General features: G+C 40.9%; 1 protein-coding gene across 1 annotated transcript in view; it reads left to right on the top strand.

Moving 5' to 3' along the window:
* TRPC7 (transient receptor potential cation channel subfamily C member 7) overlaps positions 1–19,545 on the top strand; it is a 364,174-nt gene that overhangs the window by 266,541 nt on the left and 78,088 nt on the right. The window lies entirely within an intron of this gene.

Raw genomic sequence — 19,545 nt, 5'->3', positions numbered from 1 at the left:
AGCTGTCATGTTTTTGTTGAACACATATATCACAGCAAACGAATCAGTTCAATTAGACTTCAAACACTGCCACAAGGTATAGCTCTTGATTAATGCAAGGAGCTTGAGGAGAATAGATTTAATGGCAAGGAACCATTTATTGGAAATGTATTGCCATTCACATGTAAATTGATCAGGAATACAGGCTCTTTTGTTCAGACCCAAATGTATGGATTCAGTTCTTAATTTAGAGTGTAATTACACTGGTCTGTGACAGACACAGGTATAATCCCCGAGGCTTGCTCTCCTTAACCTCTCCTCTGTATGAGACCACAGCCAGAGACCAATTTCGTTGTGTCTCTAAAAGGGGAAGAGAATTGGGCAAATTCTGTTGATCCCCCTTGGAGCCATGCTAGGGTGGAAGCAGAGCGGTAGCGGCTTAGCAGAGGTTCCCAAGCCATTCTGCCCGTGCAGGGCAGGAAGAGCTTGCTGCCAGTTGCTGGCAGGAGTCTGAGGGATGGGGAGAGGCTGGGAGTTTGCCCACGCGTCCTTGAAGCTTCAGAGCACTGCGCAGCTGGGCAGTTTACACGCCCCCTGCCTAGCACTCCAGGCAAAAAGAGTGACTTTTATTCCAGTAACAGTGCAGCTACAGAAGTGCTCAGTCATGAGCATTGACAGGGCTCAGGCCTTTTTTAACTTGCTTCTATGGCATGATGAGCCCTGTTTGTGCTAGTGATTGCACCATTACTACCACGGATGGAATGTGGGTCCTTTCACTAGTGCAGTTAAGGTGTGTGGTGGGGAGTGGCTAGTTCTGCATTCTGCTGGGTAACTGTGCTGGGAGCAGGGAAAGGACACACTCATCATTTTCTTCCCTTCTTGGACAGTAGAAGCCAGAGTTTATCTTTGCCATAGAACTTTGAACAAGCCCTTATCAGACCTGGGTTACCACAGACATTCATCTCAATGAATTTTCTTTAAAGCACTTTAGTGGCATACAATTAGGTGCTAATATAATTGCCCCTCTGTTTCCTTGGCAATAAACCGATACTCGAGAGTGGATAAAGTAGACAGGCAAAGGCCAAGTCATTTCTCAGAATGAGGGAATCAAATTATTGCTGAGGAAAACAGAGAGGAAATGGTGTTGTTGCTACTAGAATGGCAGCTTAATGCAATATTGATGTGCTTTATTTTTAATTATTAACACTAGTCTTGGTTGACCACTGATACCAGCGTTGGCAGTGGGAGTCACTTGAAATAGTAAGAAACTGATAATGCTACCCCAATTACTTTCTTATGGTCCTGTATTCTGAGTGGCAAGGAGGTCTACTGGAATTAAAAATGAGTATAATTGGAAATATTATTCTAGACAGAACATTAATAGTAGTTCAGCAGACAGAGGGGAGAAAGGAAACAGGTATATCTACCCTAGTTACTGGAGGAAATTAATATTGTATTACTGAATGTAAACAAAATAACTTAATGAGTTGGAGGGTCTGAAGTTCAAGCTAAAAGTGGATGCAGATGGGAAATCATTTGCAGTATTCATAATTATGCTGTTTGTTGTTGTTGTAGACAATTCTAATGAACCCATTCCCCTGGCATCTGGGCAGACTATGCCCTTGATTGTGGATGAATGTCGGTAGCATACAATCCATTTTTTATTACTACAAAAATGGGTCTTCAGTACTTTAAATTCTTTGTAATAATTAAGACCTTGGTTTCTGGAATGTAATTTGCAATTTCCTGGGATGTAATTTGCTGGAGATAATTTTACACCAGTGCAGTATGGAAATGACTCAAAATCATGGCCAAGTGTGTCATTTCATCACTCTGAGCCTCAGGAGTTGGACTCATTTCAGAGCAGAAACATGTAATTCATCTTTTTTTTCATATTTCATATTTTCATATATATATATATATATATGAATGATAAGCTGTCTCTACCTATTCAGCAGTTAGGGCCAGATTGTGTAGTACTCAGTGCCCACAATTTCAGGACAGCTTTTTGAATGAGCTGAACTGCTATTTAGGACTTAATATAAGGGGGAGATTTTCAAAAGTTAAGCACTTGTGTAAGTGATTGCAGGACTGAGGTCTTATTTGGGGGTCTAAATGGGAGCTGAACTCTTCTGAAAATCTTGTCTGGTCTATATGCTATGAGAAGTAATGCTACATTAACTGCAATGCACTGATTTCCCAATTTTATATATTTCTACTTTTCTATTAGTTGATTTTCTTCCATGGTTCCTTCCACCGACAGCTAGACACAGCTAGGGCTTGACATGCACAATTCTTCCAATATTATAAAAATATAGAGGTTCTTTTCTAAATTATGTGGTACCATCTGTTGTAAAACAGATACATTTAAGCATCCATTTTGGGCAAATTCTGTCCTCCATTATATCTATTTAAATCTGAAATTACTCTGTTGAAGGCCAGGTGTAATTGTTATTATTGGAGACAGTGGTTACTCCAGGTTTACAATGTTGTAAATGAAACAAGATTGGATCAAGTAGTTTCAGTTATTAGCTATTTCCTGTTTGCTATTCAGATACTTGGTATGGGCCAGATGGTGCTACCTTTACCTATGTAGAGTAGTACTTTACTCCATGAAGAGACCTATTGGCTTTAATGGTGCTACTCAAGTAGTAACTTACATGCCCAAGAGTAAGAGTAACAGCATCTAGCCATAGGCCTAAAGCATACTTCATCTGGTGGTCTCCAAACACATTACAAAGGTGTGTTATCCCGGTTTCACATCTGGCAAAAGCAAGGCACAGACGTATGAAGGGCTTATCCAAAGATTACAAAGTGAGGAAGTGTCAACTGGGAATCTTTTCTCACTCCTGGATCTCTATACGTATCAGACAACGTTGTTGTCTGCTCACAATAAGACATGGTTATTTGTTGTTAATGTTGTGGGTCATGAATAAAAATCTGAGCATGAGTTTCTGAATCTGCACTTTCGTCAGTCTCTACCCAGCCTCGTAAGAGGTGGCCTGATTCACAGCAGGAGCTAGAAGACCAAAGAGAAGTGGGAATCTGCCAAGGGGAACGGTTTTGAGGAAAGGTGATATTTATGTGTTCGCCACTTCCTAGTTAGTTCTGCAACTTTTGCCCAACGGAGTTCACGTTTTTGGTTGGTTGGTGAGTGGGAGGGTGAAAGGGTGGCAAATGGAAAGGACTGTGATTGGTAGTATGATACTTTAGTGCTGAACAAGTCAGCCTCTCACAAGACCAATATCTCTTCCTCTTCCCTTCCAAGGCTTGTGCAAACTGAAAAAAATCATAGGAATGTTCCGTCATATTGAGCATCTTATTACTACACACACAGAAGCGATGAAGACTATTAAAACTTAAATAATTAAATGTCTGAGAAAACAGATTGTCAGTGAAAATCAAGAACTGAAAACCTAGCATTATACCAATTATTGCCATTCTAAAGCCAAAAGAGTAAAGTTTTGGGGAGTAACAGTTACCTTACCTAATATGGTAACGAATTCTAGCATCTTGGTTACGTCTTCACTGCCCAAAAAGTTTTTAGAATGAGATTGCTAACTCGTAAAATCCTGTGGGAAACACAGGGCACAGATAGTTTCTACTTCTATGTAGCTAGTCAAAGTCAACCCAAGGTCAGGGTATGGTGTTGACCTTGACCAGCTACACTGAGGTAAAAAACTATCTGTGCGCCTCATGTGGGATTTTACAGTAAGATAGCTAATTCAAGAGAGTTATCTTGCTGTGAAAACACACCTTCTTGACAGTAAAGACTTAGCCTAAGATTTGAAAATCAGGCTAAATTTAGGAAGGGTCTCTGTTGATTTCTATCTGGATACAGTTTGGGGCTCGGACTCTGAGAGGTCAGAGCCAAGACCTGATCTTTAATGATGATAATTAATTCTTAGCTCTTATATAGCCTTCTTCATCCATAGACTTCAAAGTGGCAAAGTAGCATTAAACATGTAAGATTTTTATTTCTGTTCTGTGATCAAACTGAGAATGCCTTATCTAGTTTAGTTTATGAGAAGTATAAACTTTGATGTGTTAAGTAAACAACTTCTTTTCATTTAAATCCATTTTCTTTCTGTTTTATGAGAGAAAATCTTTAACTCTCATATTAGGAAATTCTCCCATTGTGTGGGCGTTTCAGGCAGATTGCCCCAAAGGAGAAAAGAACCATGCAGCCTTGGAGAATAGGTGCTAAAGGGTAAACAGTTTATGGGAATTAAACCACCTACTCGTCTTAGGTAAAAGGCATGAACAGAATTATGCAAAAAGCATGGCAGATAACACACTAGGGGAAATGCCATGGAGGGAGACCCTAGAGCAGATGTGAAATGCAGGATGATTGGGTTGTAGGAGCATGCATACACACAGAGCAAACATTTTGGATCTAATCTTTTTTTAGCAGACTCTTCTCCCCACCTCCCACAGATTTACTGCACATTCTTCTGTAGCTTGCAAACAACGCAGAGATGCATCTTAAAAGACAGATGGGTTGATTGATACACAAAACCTCAGTAAACCACAATGCTGCATTGTATTCCTGTCATTGTGTAAGGCACGTGGGATATAAAATGAATTATTGTTACACAAATAGGGCCCATTAACATAAAATTAATGGATCCTCTAATGGAAAGTGGGTTTGTTCCTTTTAAAATAATAGAATCCCTCAATGGAATGCACTCTTACTAGGAGTAATGCAAATATTTGAAACTAATGTCAAGGAGTTGGCAGTGTTGTTCTGCATGATGATGAGCTTCTTTTTGCCTGGGGCATTAATGAATCGTTAGGCCTTTTTCACCAGGTGAATTAGCAAAATATTCTTTTGAAAGACATTAGTCTGTATTTAGTAAAGTGAAGCAGTTGACAAGACATGAGGAGAAAGACTCCCTCTTTCACTGAATATATATATTTTCTTGCACGTCACATGCCAAAGAATTCATCTAATACCTCTCTGAAGTCTATTCTGTTTAAGTGTGACAGCCAGGGACTCTATATTTTATCTGCTGGAAACAGGTGTTTCAGCATAAACATTCAAATGAGCTTGAGGAAATCGGCAAGAAGCAGGGAAAAACATTTTAATTAGTCTAAGAATCAAAAGCATGTGGCTTAGTTGTGAGGTGAGATTGAAAACCAGCTGAAATTATAAGAAGGTGAAATAAATTAACAAACAAGTACCATCCTATACTGAGAAGCTACCTTGCCAAGCTTGGGATTTTAAATATTCCAATTTAAAAACTATTGTCAAGAAATATAATTTCTGTTCCAAATGTGAATATTTCACTACTCACATGGAATCAGAGTGTAGCATTAGTTATACACTGTGTTGCAGAGTGTCAGCACACATTCATACAGTTTATGCACTAAACAATGGTAGGTATTAGATAAACATAATGAAACAAATACATTAAAAGCATGTTCTGAGAGTCAGGGTGACAGATAACGTAGTGCACAACAATGCACTGAGGGGATATTTTTGCCTCAGGTACAATGGAAATCCTCTGTTCTCTTCAAGTGTCAAGGGATCCCTAGGTCCCATCATCACGGCAAAATCATTTAGCTTGCTGATCAGCCATGCTGGCCAATGCAAGCTAGTGTGAGGAGGGAAAAACTTAACTTGCTTTTTTTTTTCAGGAATGGTTTTGTTATCTGAATCTCTGTTCATGATCAGAACTCAAAATGGGCATTTTCCCAGTGCAGAGGAGAACCTAGTGTGCACAAAGAACACAGAGGGATCCTAATTTAGGTTTAGAAGCCTCCCATCAGTAAGTGTCACAAAATTAAAAGTTATCTACTTGAGAAACATCAAAGGCTGAGCTGACCCTGCTGGCATTTATACCTGTCATTCTATGGAACCTGAAGCTTTGGTTACTAAGTCTAGGCCCGTTCTTAGTAGTTTAAAAAAAAATTAAATGGCCAAATTATTGTGGGTTTTTTTCCTGCTTTCACTGTTAGTTCTTAACTCTCCACTCTATCCACTGTGATGCTTCCGACAATCCATTAAGTCAATGGAACAAGGCTGAGTCTAGCTTATTCAGCAATAATCAACAAATTAAAAAGTGGCTTCTATTCATATCTAGTAATTACTTTTCATAATGATTTTTACTGTGCATTCAGTATTGTGAATCTACAATCAGCTTATTGTATGACTGGGTACATATTAAGTGCAAATACATCAGACTCAACATTCAGATTTACACATGCCATGTTATATTTGTATAATTGAGATGCGGTGCGACTATTAAAATTCACTCTCATTGCCAGGTTTGTAGAGAATGCTGTGAAAGTGCAGTTTCAAAACAGTTAAATTTTAATGGGGCCACTAACAATGCCATAGAGAAGCCTTAAAACCTTATGGACACGTCACCTGCAAATTAACTTGTCTTTTAATTCTTGTGGCACAGAAAAGAAAAAGCTAAATGTTAATTAAACTAAAACTATGTTCAAAAATATTAAGATTCTCAGTTATATACATAAAATAAAAGATTTTAAAGACTGAAATGTCATAGACTGACTGCAAGTGCAATGGAATACTTGGTTTCTCAGAGGTCTAACATGCTGTGTATGTACCGTATATACTACAGTATATAAGCAGGAAGTGAATACCAAGAAAGTACACTTGCACCTTTAATTTGTTTGCTTTGTGGGGTTAAAAAGCACTAATCAAAATAATGTCACGTGATTTAGTACATGCTTTTTCTGCCATTAAATGGGAAAGTTGCTTACTGTTTCTCTATAAGGGCATTGGCAAGGCACTAGACCCAGCTTAAAAGGTCTGACTAGGCAGTTTAGGTCCAGAATTTAGATATTGTTTCAAAAAGAAGAAAAGTTTTGTAAAATAAGCTGCTAATAGACACGTGACTAGAAAAGTGATTTTTAAAAAAATGAGTAAAACCCTTTTTTTTAAATGAGGAATAAAATGCAGAGAGCTGAAGCCACACATTAGGATCTGGATCTTGAGTACCATTGTGGGATGTTTGGATCTGAGTGTTGCTTCAACCCTACATTTAAATTAAAGATTTACTTGTATGTGCACAATGTAGACACCGCAGTCCTGTTTTAGTGCATGGGAACCTCACTAATGTTCATGGTCCGAATGAAGTGCATTTAATAAACAGTAAAAATGTTGAAAAATAAATTAATTTTTAAAAAATGCTTTCAGACAACATGGTATTTGTATCAAAGGTAGGGAAATTAGTGTTTGTTGTCTTTTAATAGCCTCAAGAATTTTGGGTACCAAAGTTATGGGACTGGATACTGGAATTACTGGGTGAAACTCTATGATCTCTGTTATACAAGTTGTGACACTAGATGACCATAATGACCTAAAAATCTATGACCCTATATGCTAGGTCTCTGAAATGGGCCTTAAATCTCATTTGAAATGCCCCAGGGATGAATCTGATCCATTGTGTTTGAGGAAGTCATTAGTGAAAATTATTGCCAGGAAATTGTGTGAAATATAAAGACTCTAAGAATGCTGCTTTATTTCTCTAAAACGATAAAAAATATTAGGTTCCCTAAAATAATATGCAGCACTTATAGAGCACACTTTACAAAGAGGGTTAAATATCATTATCCTCATTTTACAGGTTGGAAAACTGAGGCACAGAGAGATTAAGTTGCCTTGTCCAAGGCCATACAGTGAGTCAGGAGCAGGACCAGGAATAGAATCTTTGTTTTCTGACTCCCAACTTTGTACCCTATTCAGTGGGCCACATTGCCGCTCGATACAGGATATACTGCAAATGAAAGAAAATATGCAAGACTTGTACATAGGTAGAGTCTGAGGAAGAGAAAATTCACCCAAAGGATTCAAACGCTGCTTTGCTGGGGGAATCCCTGTCTGCATTATACTGTATGTGCAGTGGTCAAAGTAGATTGAACCAAGATGGGAGCTCTCACCACTCAGATCAAGGAGGAATGGGAGAGGTTTTAACAGAAGAGTGGAAACTATGGTTCTTACCCAGCTCAAGCAGCATATAGTCACCCACATTGTCTGCCTTGTATGTGGGAGAAGGAGGAAAGGAAGGGGCTGTGGCAGGTACATGATGTAGGTTCTGATAGGTCCAGATGACACTGTGTGTGTGGGTGTGTATATATATATATAATAATTCTCTTTGTGTTTGTCAATGGATAGCTTGTAGACATGACAGATTTTTTTTCTAGAGAAAATTGTATATTTTCAGAGAAACATCACTAATGAAATATTATGATTCTGAAATGCCACTGTGGTGCTTCATGGGAGTGTTTCGTTTGGGTGCCTCATGTTCCCATTTTCCTCTAATAGGACATTCTCTTTGGTTGGACTACATCTCCTGTGATGCATTACAGTCTACCCCCTTGGTAAGGGCAGGTGGGGCACCAGGGCAGTTGTATGGCTGTGATGGATCTGAGGAGATGAAGTCCAGTTGGGGAGTTTAGTCCATGGAGAAGCAGGAGGGCATAAAACGCAGTTTTCATGGAATATTTCTGACCAGCCCTACTATTCATGTCATAGGGAGCCACTTTAAGCTCTCCAACGATGCTAGGCCCAGTCTCTTCATGGTGCAGTCGAAGCTATTAATAGGTTAACATTTGCCAACTATTCCCATTGGCTTACCATGGATACATTTAGAAATAAACTGATATTCTCAGTTACCACTGTGTGCTAGTTGCTAGCAAATGTTGATTTGTTGGTGTAAACCACTGTATTTTTGTTCCTGGGTGGTAGAATTACTTTGGGAAGTTCAGACCTTCCATATTCAATGCATAAATGGCTCATTGAGACCCTAAAAAAACCCAAACCTTTAAAACACAAACCCAGATACGAGGTTTTTAAAGGTTTAACCAAATACGGGGGTATTTGGGTCCCCGGCTGAATTCTAATACACAGTCCACTCCGTCTGCTGTTCTCTGGGATCCTCTGTATGAAAACCACTGCATACATAGAGACTGCATTATCAGCTTTGTCCTCTTGCTACTGCAGTGTATGAGTTGTCTACTGATTTTTTCCTCTTATTTTTCAAAAAGATTCTCCTCCAGAAAGTATTTCTCCTCTGTGTATTGCGACATTCCACACCACACAGAATGAGCAGTTTCCATGCTTTCTGCTGCTCCATTTGCTCCATGTTGTTCAAGGACTCTGGATGGGAACAGAGACACGTTTTTAAAATGTCAAATATTTGTATGAGAACAGCTTGTTTATTATAGCATGCTCATCAGGGGGTGAAAAAGTGACGATATGGATCATCAAAGAAGATGCTGGAGGCATCTGTTACAAAGCCTAAAAACATGCCATGATGCACAACTGGGCAGTGAAATGTTAAAATGAACACTGACCTTTTTTAGAAATATGTCCAGTGAATTATAAATAAACACCTGAAATTCCTAATGTCACTGATTTGTTGTCACTTGGGATGGGGGGCAGAAAGACCCCCAAGACAACCTGATGTGCTACTCTGAAAACTAGCAGACAAAAATAAATGCATAATTTTGAATCTGAATTAGCAGGAGTCGTACACTAGGTCTGTCATCTGGAAATAAAAGAAATACACGCAAATTTATTCAGAAATAGTGACAACTCTGCAAACAGATGACAGAAACCTACAGAAGTCACTGCGAGGGGGTTTGTCATTCTTGAGCGTCACATGGCTAATTCCCAGCATGTTGATTTGTCTCCAATATGATTTATTCTGAATACATTAAAGCATGACTATACTGTGAGTAATGCTGGTAGCCCATTTACTGAACTGCTTCCCTCGTGTACTCTCCCTCCCACATACCCAATGGTTTCCTTCTTTCCTAAGCATATGGCAAGCCGTTGACAATATAAATAACCAGAAGGAAATCCAATTTGGCCAGCATGTATGAACTAGCATATTTCATTGTGAGACTGCTTGGTAAATATTTATAAGTACCTTGAGTATTTGAAATGATGGTTTCTTTGAAAGATGGCCCTGAAATCTAGGGCATAATCCTACCTTTTTGCTTTCTCTATATATATGTTTGTTTTTCACTTCTGGGATTTTCTGTTCATTGTTACAGAATTTGGTCTTTGTTTTACCTGTCTTTAGTTGATTCTTCTGGCTGTGGAATATTACCACCAGTCTGTGGATGCTGTACTCTTCCAATTTCAATTAACTTTTAGTAGGCAGATACATACATTACCAGTAACAGCATGAAATATGAAAATCTTTGCAGAATACCATTATAATGTAGCCTAAAATCCCTGCTATTTTTTCTAGAAGAATCTGTACTTTCATTTGGTTCTGAAATAAACATATCGTTATGCAGCCAAAAGTAAATTCATTTGTGAAATTTGCTTTTCATGGTCATGGTGACTTAGTGGATATAGTGGAGGGTTAATAGAGCAATTCACTGTATGCATAGAAATAATCTTGGAATTATTTGTGGTTATTATAAGTAGTAATAGGCTATGGTGCTTTCCTGGCTCATTAATTATTCTGAAGCAGTTAATAAGAATTTAGTTAAATGTCCTAAATGATGGCATGTTGAATGGTGTGTTGCTCATGAGAACACACCTTGCTTATGTATTTGCATGCCATTTTCTAAACTGTAGGCCTGGGCATGATTCCTAACACTGTCCTTGGATAAACAGAATCTCTATAACAAAATTATAGAGAAGAGTTGTAAATACAGCTTAATTTACATACACCGTGTGTGCACAAAACAAGCTGCAGAAAAGGAGAATGGGAAACCAAAGGTGATTAGAGCAATAAATAATTAGGCCAGGTGTAAAAACTAACCAACACAGCTTGAATCTGGGATAGCAAATACTTTCAGTACTTCCAAAAGATCTATTGGCCAAAAGAGTCACTTGCAGCAATTATTATTCGGTGACTAATCTCCAACAACAAATAAGGTTGAGAAAATGTAAGCTGTCTGTTGACAGAACTAGAGGCAAAACTCATCACAGAATGTAGATATCCTGCATTTCTGGAGTCAGTACAGTTCCATTAGATACTGGTGTAACCCAGTTCCCGATTCAGGAAAGAAGATTGACTCATCAAAGCCCTTAGGCATATGTTTAAGTCCAATTGAAATCAGTAGGACTTAAGCACTTACTTAAGTGCTTTCCTGCACTGGGGCCTGAGAGCTATTCAGAATTCAGAGAGTAATTTCATGTATTGTAAATGAGGTTCCTCATTCCTGCAAGTTGCTGAGCGCTCCCATGCCGTGCTGAGCACCTGCGACTTCCATGGAAGCCTGTGGGAAATGGAGGGTGCTCAGCTCCTCACAGGGCAGCTCATAACATTGCAGGATGAAGGATAAGTTTCCTAACCTGCAGTCCAAGATATTACTGGGAAAATGTTAGCAGCTGACAAGTAAACATTCCTGAGAGGAAGCATCACCTTTAAAAACTGTTTCCTATGATGGCCCTTCACTTGTTTTTTAAAATGAAGCTTGTGATGGAGGAGAAGGAGAGGGGCATTTAATTTACTAAATAGGATGGCTTGGCTGCTCTTGCGTTACACTGTTTTGTTTTGTTTTTTAACTTTAACTGCGACTGCATCCCCTTGAACTGAACAGCTCCTTTCTGAGGAAGCTTGGGTGGTTTTGAACAGATGTAGAGACATGACAGAGTTCATTTAGTACATAATCAACAGATAATAAGAGGGTACTTAGCAAAATAGCAGTGAATGGCAAGTGCCATCAGCCTTTTCAAAACAGGAAAATTAGACATTTTTATCTCCACATGCACAACAGGGTCAGGAGAAGCAGGAAAAGACTAATTTAGAAGCCTTTTATTAGGTTCTAGGGTTTTAAAAAAATGTTGTTGTAAGATTCTAAAAAACAGATCTCTCGTTATGCATGGTACCTGTCTATGGAAGATAATATACTTCTCTATAGGGGTTATATGAGGTTTTATACTTCTAAGCATGTGCGTATTTCCCTAGAGCCCAATTCTGCAGAGCTCTCAATTTCTGTCTTCACCAAGAGTTAGTGCATTCAGTCCCTTGCAGGATTAAACCTCAGGTATTCTGTGAGTAATATATTTGTACTGGTAAATACTTCCATCCATTTCACCAGCCTCATAGCCCTAAAATGCCTATAATATTCTATTTCTAGGGAGCATTTATGGGTGAAAGGCTCAGACTATTGCCGTCAGCAAGACACACAATGTATCCAGCACAATGAAGTTGATGGTATAGCTGAACAGGGTTAGCCTGCTTTGGTTCCCTCCATTATGAAAAGTCCTCTCTGCTTCCCTTTCACATTTCTCCTTTGATCACTGGCTCCACATGTCATTTACTGTTGCTCTAAGCCTGAGTCCTCCAGTCCCTGGAGAAGCATAGTGCTATCTCCCATGCTTCTGCAGACTGCAACTGTCTCAAACTGCTCCACAAGCCACTTTGCTCTGTCTGGCCATGTGGTACAGCAGATATTAGACATTCCCAGACACATGGGAAACATGCAGTTTATACAGTATTGACATGTACGGAGAGCATAAACTTGTATCCAGGCTAACAGTACAGTTAATATACCCACTGCACTGCTTACCATCTTTCCATCTCCTCGCCCTTAAAATTGCCTCTGGTTAAGTATTCTGTGTACCGATACAAATACAGTGAGTGAGTATCTCTAAAGCAATTGACCGCAAACCCTGATTAGATCCTGATGGAAACAAGCAGTTTGGATTGCCCTGTGTTATAGTCCTCTGTGCTTATTAAAGAAACACGGATTATGGATAGCCAACAGAGTTATGCAAAAAGGCCTTCAACAAGGCCTCACCATACTTCATGCTGCAGCCTAAATACAACCAATAGCTCATCCTGCCATCTAGACACCCCTTTTCATTTTGAAGGTCACTCTCAGTCGATTGTCATAAAGAAACTCAACAGGTGTGCTCGTAATTGTGCTCTATTTGGACAATTCCCAACCCTCAAACTCTATATTAATACCTGTAGAAGGCTGTCCATATGGCACTAGGTTGCTGTCCTGCCTGCATGATTGCTGGTTGGCTAGAGGGTTGGTTGTTTGGGGGTTTTGTCTTACAGAGTCTATGTTTAGCTTTCATTGCTTCTTTCCACTTAAAAAAGGGCAAAATAGCTTTGAACATAAAATTCATCCATGCTGTCTCCAGGAATGTGCCCTAGTCATTCAGCAGAGCACAAAACATTTCTACGAGGCTACATGGCTACTGAGTTTGCCTGCAGGAGCAAAGTCACACAAGTTAGATTACTTGCCTCTTTGTGTAGTATGTGTTCTCGCCTTACACATCTGAAGAGGAAAAGGTACTTTGAGCTGACACACATTCTAGCTGGTCTGATGACGTGGAAATGGTGATGAAAATTGCTTAAAATGAACCTACCAAGAGTGATGTTTGAGAATCTTGCAAGTAGTTTATAAATAGAGAACCTCATGAAAGCTTTGCAAAGTTCTCACTCTCTTTCTTTTTAAGTGCCAGGCTAAGTAAGTGTCTGCATGACCCGGAGCAGTTCGGCATTTCATTCCCAACTCACTTCTATTTTCATATCTTCCTATTTTAACAATTTCTGCAATTCAGTGTAGGATCAGACTCATGTTTAGAAACCTACAAGTTTCCTAATGCTTGAAATCTGTCTTGTTGTAACAAAGACTAAAGCATGGGACTAAATTCTGAAGAGACCAAGGGGGATAATTCTGCTTAAATCTCAGTGGGATCAGGAAACCTCCCATAAAGAACAACCTGTCTTGAATTCAGATCTCAGCATATATCCTGCTTCTTCATTTGACAAAATCCTGCATATGATTCCTGTCATAGGTGCCGACTCCATGGGTGCTCCGGGTCTCAAGCACACACTGGAAAAAAAAATAGGGTGCTGAGAACCCACAGGGCCAGATTAATTTTTTGTGGGCCCCGGCACTCGGACTATGGCCTCGTCCCTCGCTCCGCCCCAAGGCCCTGCCCCCGCTCGGTCTCTTTCCCCCTCCCTCCAAGACCCTGTCTGCCACTCCAGCCTGAAGCCCCACCCCCACTCAGCTTCTTCCCTCTGAGACTCCATCCACCACTTGCACAGGGGGAGGGGATGGAGAGGAGCACCCACCAGCAAAAACAAATGTCAGTGCCTATGATTTCTGTTCATGTTCATCTCTTCCCCCACAACATTAACACAGTATTAAGATGTACACCTCCAGTGGCTCAGATTGTGCAGTATTCTACTGTAACTTTTTAAAGCCTCCATTATACATGATGTTGCAGCAGCTCCAGTGAGAGATCTGCTGTGGGGAAAAGAGAAAGGGGCCTATACCCACCTCTGTCATTAACTCCTTATGTGACTCTGGGCAAGTCTCTTCATGTCTCTGGGCCAGAGTTACAAAGCTATTTAGACACCTAAGGATGTACTCTAGATTTAGAAAAATGCCTAAGAGCATGTCTACACTGTAATATAAGCCCATGTTTAGTAGAACTTGAGTTCACAGACTCTGGGTGCATTAACCTAGAGTTTGAGCATCTACAAACATTTGTAAGTCCAGGTCCGAAATTGTTGAACCCTGAGTCCAGACCTGGAGCTCCCGCATCTACACTGCCTTATGTGGACCTGAGTCCAGCCACCCATATCCCAGGCTTCCTAGCTCCTCCCAAAATATGGCCACGCTATTGTTTGTTTGCAGTGTGGGAAAATTTGACTGTCCACCAAACTTAGGGTGACCAGACGTCCCGATTTTATCGGGACTGTCCCGATATTTGCTTGTTTGTCCCGCGTCCCGACCGATGTTCGGTCGGGACACTGGACAAACAAGCAATTTTGCCCTCCGCTCCGGTGCATAGACGGAGCCCGGAGGGGCTTTCACCCCCCACTTCCCCCGACCATCCCCCTCCTTCCCCCATTGGATCCCTCCCCAACTCCCCGCCCTGGCCCCGCCTCTTCCCCAAGCACGCAGCATTCCTCCTCCCTCCCAGGTTTGCACACGGGCCATGGCCGGGGCTGGGAGCGCAGCACGGAGGCTGTTCCAGCCCTGCAGCCTGCAGGGCAGCGCAGAGCAGGCAGGGCCTGGGTGGGGGGGCGGAGACACGTGTGGGGCAGACACGCTCCTGCCAGGAGGGGCCGGGCCTGGCTGCCTGGTTCGCCCCCTGCCCGGGGGGGGGTGGGTCCCCGAGTTCCCTGCAGCCGGAGCGGGGCTGCCCGGGGCGAGTGTCCCAGGCGGGGCAGAGTGGAGCAGCCTCTGCTGTGGGGCTGGTGCAATGAAGCCCGGGAGCGGCTGGGCTGGGAGCTGCAAGAGGGGTCCGGAGCGTGGCTCGGCTGCACAGCTCGGGGCCCAGGAGCGAGGGGATGGGGGAGCTGGGAGTGTATTGGGGGTCAGAGCTGAGAGTTGGGTGGAGACGGGGCTGTGCCACTGCCGCCTGGTGGCGGGGGGCGCTCTGGCTTTTTTTTTTTTTTTTTTGCTCCGTCCGTCCCCCGCCCCCCCCGCGCGTCCCGATATTTCATGTTTGTCATCTGGTCACCCTAACCAAACTGGACTGTCCAGAGAACAAAGAGAGCTGACCTGTGGGACTGTGAAATACTTCTGGCAGACTCTCACACTGAGTCCATCTGCAATAAGGTTTGAACTCATGGTCCCGGTTTGACTCACTCTCAGACCCTCCACCCTCCTGGGACTCTGGGTCCAAGACGTGGTTTGGCGTGATGTGTGTAGACAGAAGGTGAAGTAGGCTTGAGCCCGAGTTCTAACCCTGGGTTTACATAGCAGTGTAGACATACCCTAAGAGGTGAGACACTTCTGTACATTCAACATTAGGTGTCTGTGTGAATCTTTAGGCACCTAAATGCTTTTGTAAATCTGTCCTTCAGTCCCTTTGTTTATTCCCCATTAAAGTGGATATAACAACATCTAGTTCACAGGTTGATGCACTACTTAACTAATAGCAGCAAAGAATCCTGTAGCACCTTATAGACTAACAGACGTTTTGCAGCATGAGCTTTCATGGGTGAATACCCACTTCGTTGGATGCAAGGGTACTGATACTTAACTAGTGTTTGTACAGTGCTTTGAGATCTTATGCTCAGAGATGTTATGGCACTGCAACATGTTGTTATGTTTGAATGTTAGAGACAATAATTTAGAAAATTCAGGAATACACCACCAAGCGACTTTTAGCATTTCATCAAAGACAGGTTTAACTATCTTAGTTTTAGGTTGATTGCTTAATTAGGTGAGCAACTGAATTGAATTAATTCATCAAAACTAATTTGAAAAGATCTCTCCAGGCTGTAAGAGCTTGTGTCTATTATTTGTATTTGTTGCTTTGCGTCTATGCATGATTTTGTTATTGTGTTAACAGCAGCCTTAATCTTGTTTGATTTTAATTGCATTTGGTCAGTTTCAATGGTGGTCGTTTCTTTTTTCTTCTCCCACCATGTGTAAATCAATCACTGCTTGATTTAGAATAAGGGCTTTCAGTGAAATGATTCTTACCAATTTAACTGCATTTCACCACTATCCTCACAAGCACAGCCTAAATCTGGCTGTGAGGTGAAATGGTTCCAGAAACTCAACACGAGTTCCTATGAAGCTATGTTTCCTGGAGTAGTATTTTAACAAACATGTTAGAACATAAGAATGGCCATACTGGATCAGATCAAAGGTCCATCTAGCCCACTATCCTGTCTTCTGACAGTGGCCAATGCCAGGTGCCCCAGAGGAAATGAACAGAACAGACATTCATCAAGTGATCCATCCCTGTCGCCCATTCCCAGCTTCTGGCAAACAGAGGCTGCGGACACCATCTCTGCACATCCTGGCTAATAGCCATTGATGGACCTATGCTCCATTAATTTATCTAGTTCTTTTTTGAACCCTGTGATAGCCTTGGCCGTCACAACATCCTCTTGCAAGGAGTTCCACAGGTTGACTGTGCATTGTTAAAAAATACTTCCTTTTGTTTGTTTTAAACTTGCTGCCTATTAATTTCATTTGGTGGCCCCTAGTTCTTATGTTATGAGAAGGAATAAATAACACTTCCTTATTTACTTTCTCCACACCAGTCATGATTTTATATCATATCCTCCCTTTGTCTCTTTTCCATACTGAAAAGTCCCAGTCTTATTAATCTCTCCTCATACAGAAGCTGTTCTGTAGCCCTAATAATTTTTGTTGCCCTTTTCTGAACCTTTTCCAATTCCAATATATCTTTTTTGAGATGGAGTGATCACATCTGCATGCAGTATCCAAGATGTGGGCATACCATGGATTTATACAGAGGCAATGTGATATTTTCTGTCTTATTATCTATCCCTTTCTTAATGATTCCCAACATTCTGTTCATTTTTTGAACTGCCGCTGCACATTGAATGGATGTTTTCAGAGAACTATCCACAATGACTCCAAGATCTCTTTCTTGAGTTGTAACAGCTAATTTAGACCCCATAATTTTATAAGTATAGTTGGGATTATGTTTTCCAATGTACCTTGCTTTGCATTTATCAACATTGAATTTCATCTGCCATTTTGTTGCCCAGTCACCCAGTTTTGTGAGATCCCTTTGTTGCTCTTCGCAGTCTGCTTTGGACTTAGCTATCTTGAATAGTTTTGTATCATCTGCAAATTTTGCCACCTCACTATTTACCCCTGTTCCCAGATCATTTCTGAATATGTTGAATAATGTCCCAGTACAGACCCCTGGGGGACACCACTATTTACCTCTCTCCATTCTTAAAACTGACCATTTATTCCTACCTTTTGTTTCCTATCTTTTAACCAGTTACCGATCCGTGAGAGGACCTTCTCTCTTATCCCATGACTGCTTACTTTGCTTAAAACCTTTTGATGAGGAACCTTGTCAAAGGTTTTCTGAAAATCTAAGTACACTATATCCACTGGATCCCCCTTCTCCACATGCTTTTTGTGACCCCCTCAAAGAATTCTTGTAGATTGGTGAGGCATCATTTCCCTTTACAAAAAACATGTTGACTCTTCCCCAACAAATTAGCTTCATCTGTGTCTCTGACAATTTTGTTAATTACTATAGTTTCAACCAGTTTACCTGGTACTGAAGTCAAGCTTGCTGGCCTTTTAATGGCCAGGATCACCTCTGGAGCCCTTTTTAAAAATTGGTGTCACATTAGCTATCCTCCAGTCATTTGGGACTGAAGCTATTTAAATGATAGGTTACAAACCACAGTTAGTAGTCCTGCAATTTCACATTTGGGTTCCGTCAGAATGCTTGAGGGACTATCATCTGGTCCTGGTGACTTATTACTATTTAGTTTATCAATTTGTTCCAGAATCTCCTCTAATGACACCTCAATCTGGGACAATTCCTCAGATTTGTCACTTAAAAAGAATGGCTCAGGTTTGGGAATATCCCTCACATCCTCAGCAGTGAAGACAGATGCAAAGAATTCATTTAGTTTCTCCACAATGGCCTTATCGTCCTTGAGTTCTCCTTTAGCATCTCAATTGTCCAGTGGCCCCACTGGCTGGTTAGCAGGCTTCCTGCTTCTGGTGTACTTAATTTTTTTTGCTATTACGTTTGAGTCTTTAGCTAGCTGTTTTTCAAATTCTTCTTTGGCCTTCCTAATTATATTTTACACTTAATTTGCCAGAGTTTATGCTCCTTTCTATTTTCCTCTAGGATTTAACTTCCACTTTTTAAAGGGTGCCTTTTCCCCTCTCACTGCTTCTTGTACTTTGTTTCGCCATGGTGGCACTTTTTGGTTGTCTGTTTTTTAATTTGGGGTTATACATATACATATTGCATTGAAGGCTCTCTTGGGACTGATTATATTTTAGTACCCAGAAATCTGGTTGAAATGGAATTAAGAATCTCCTCTGTACTTTGTGGAGAAATAACTTAAGAAATTTAATTAAAGAACACAAAAGAGGGGGCAGTTTTTGTTGTCGTTCAACTGAATTACATCGAATTCACTGAAGACATTTGTGTCTTAACACATTTTGGTGTGAGTATATGTAAATAAATCATGTGGGCTGGACATCCCTAAGACCAGTTTTGCAAACAGATCTATCAGTTTAATAAAATATTTTCAAACAGCATTTACTTTTAATCAGTTTAGAAATTGTACAAACCGTGGAGCCACGGGAGAAACACTTTTTGCTCTCCTGCGGATCTGACGTGGGCTAGAGGGAAGGAAACACATTATACGTGGAATTTTACCAAAGCAAAGTATTGTTTGTGTTAGCTTAAAACCAAGGGTGAAAATCAAAACTCCCCTTCAGGACAGTAGAGTTGTCATAGAATCATCGAATATCAGGGTTGGAAGGGCCCTCAGGAGGTCATCTAGTCCAATCCCAAAAATGAACTCCAGAAGCCATTTGCTTAAAGCAAAGTGGTGCTCTAGGTGAGGCTTGAACTCACAACGTCAGCATTGCTCCATGTCGCGCAGCTCTATAAGTACTGGGCGCTAACCCATTGTGCTACTGGAGACAACTTAGAGCCTACAAAAAAGGGAGGGGTATCAAAATGTGGGGGCAAATTCGTGAAACCTGATTGTCTGTGTCATTCATATTGCCCATATCACCATAGTACCTGACCTACATGAACGGAGTTTTGCCCTGTTGCCATAAAAAGCAACATTAACTGATGGAGATGGTGCTAGTTTATTCTGGAGGAAATCC

The sequence above is a fragment of the Mauremys mutica genome, chromosome 8 (genome assembly GCF_020497125.1).
Source record: "Mauremys mutica isolate MM-2020 ecotype Southern chromosome 8, ASM2049712v1, whole genome shotgun sequence".
Lineage (NCBI taxonomy): Eukaryota > Metazoa > Chordata > Testudines > Geoemydidae > Mauremys > Mauremys mutica.
The sequence above is the reverse complement of the archived record's forward strand: the minus strand, read 5'-3'. Positions and strand labels throughout refer to the sequence as shown.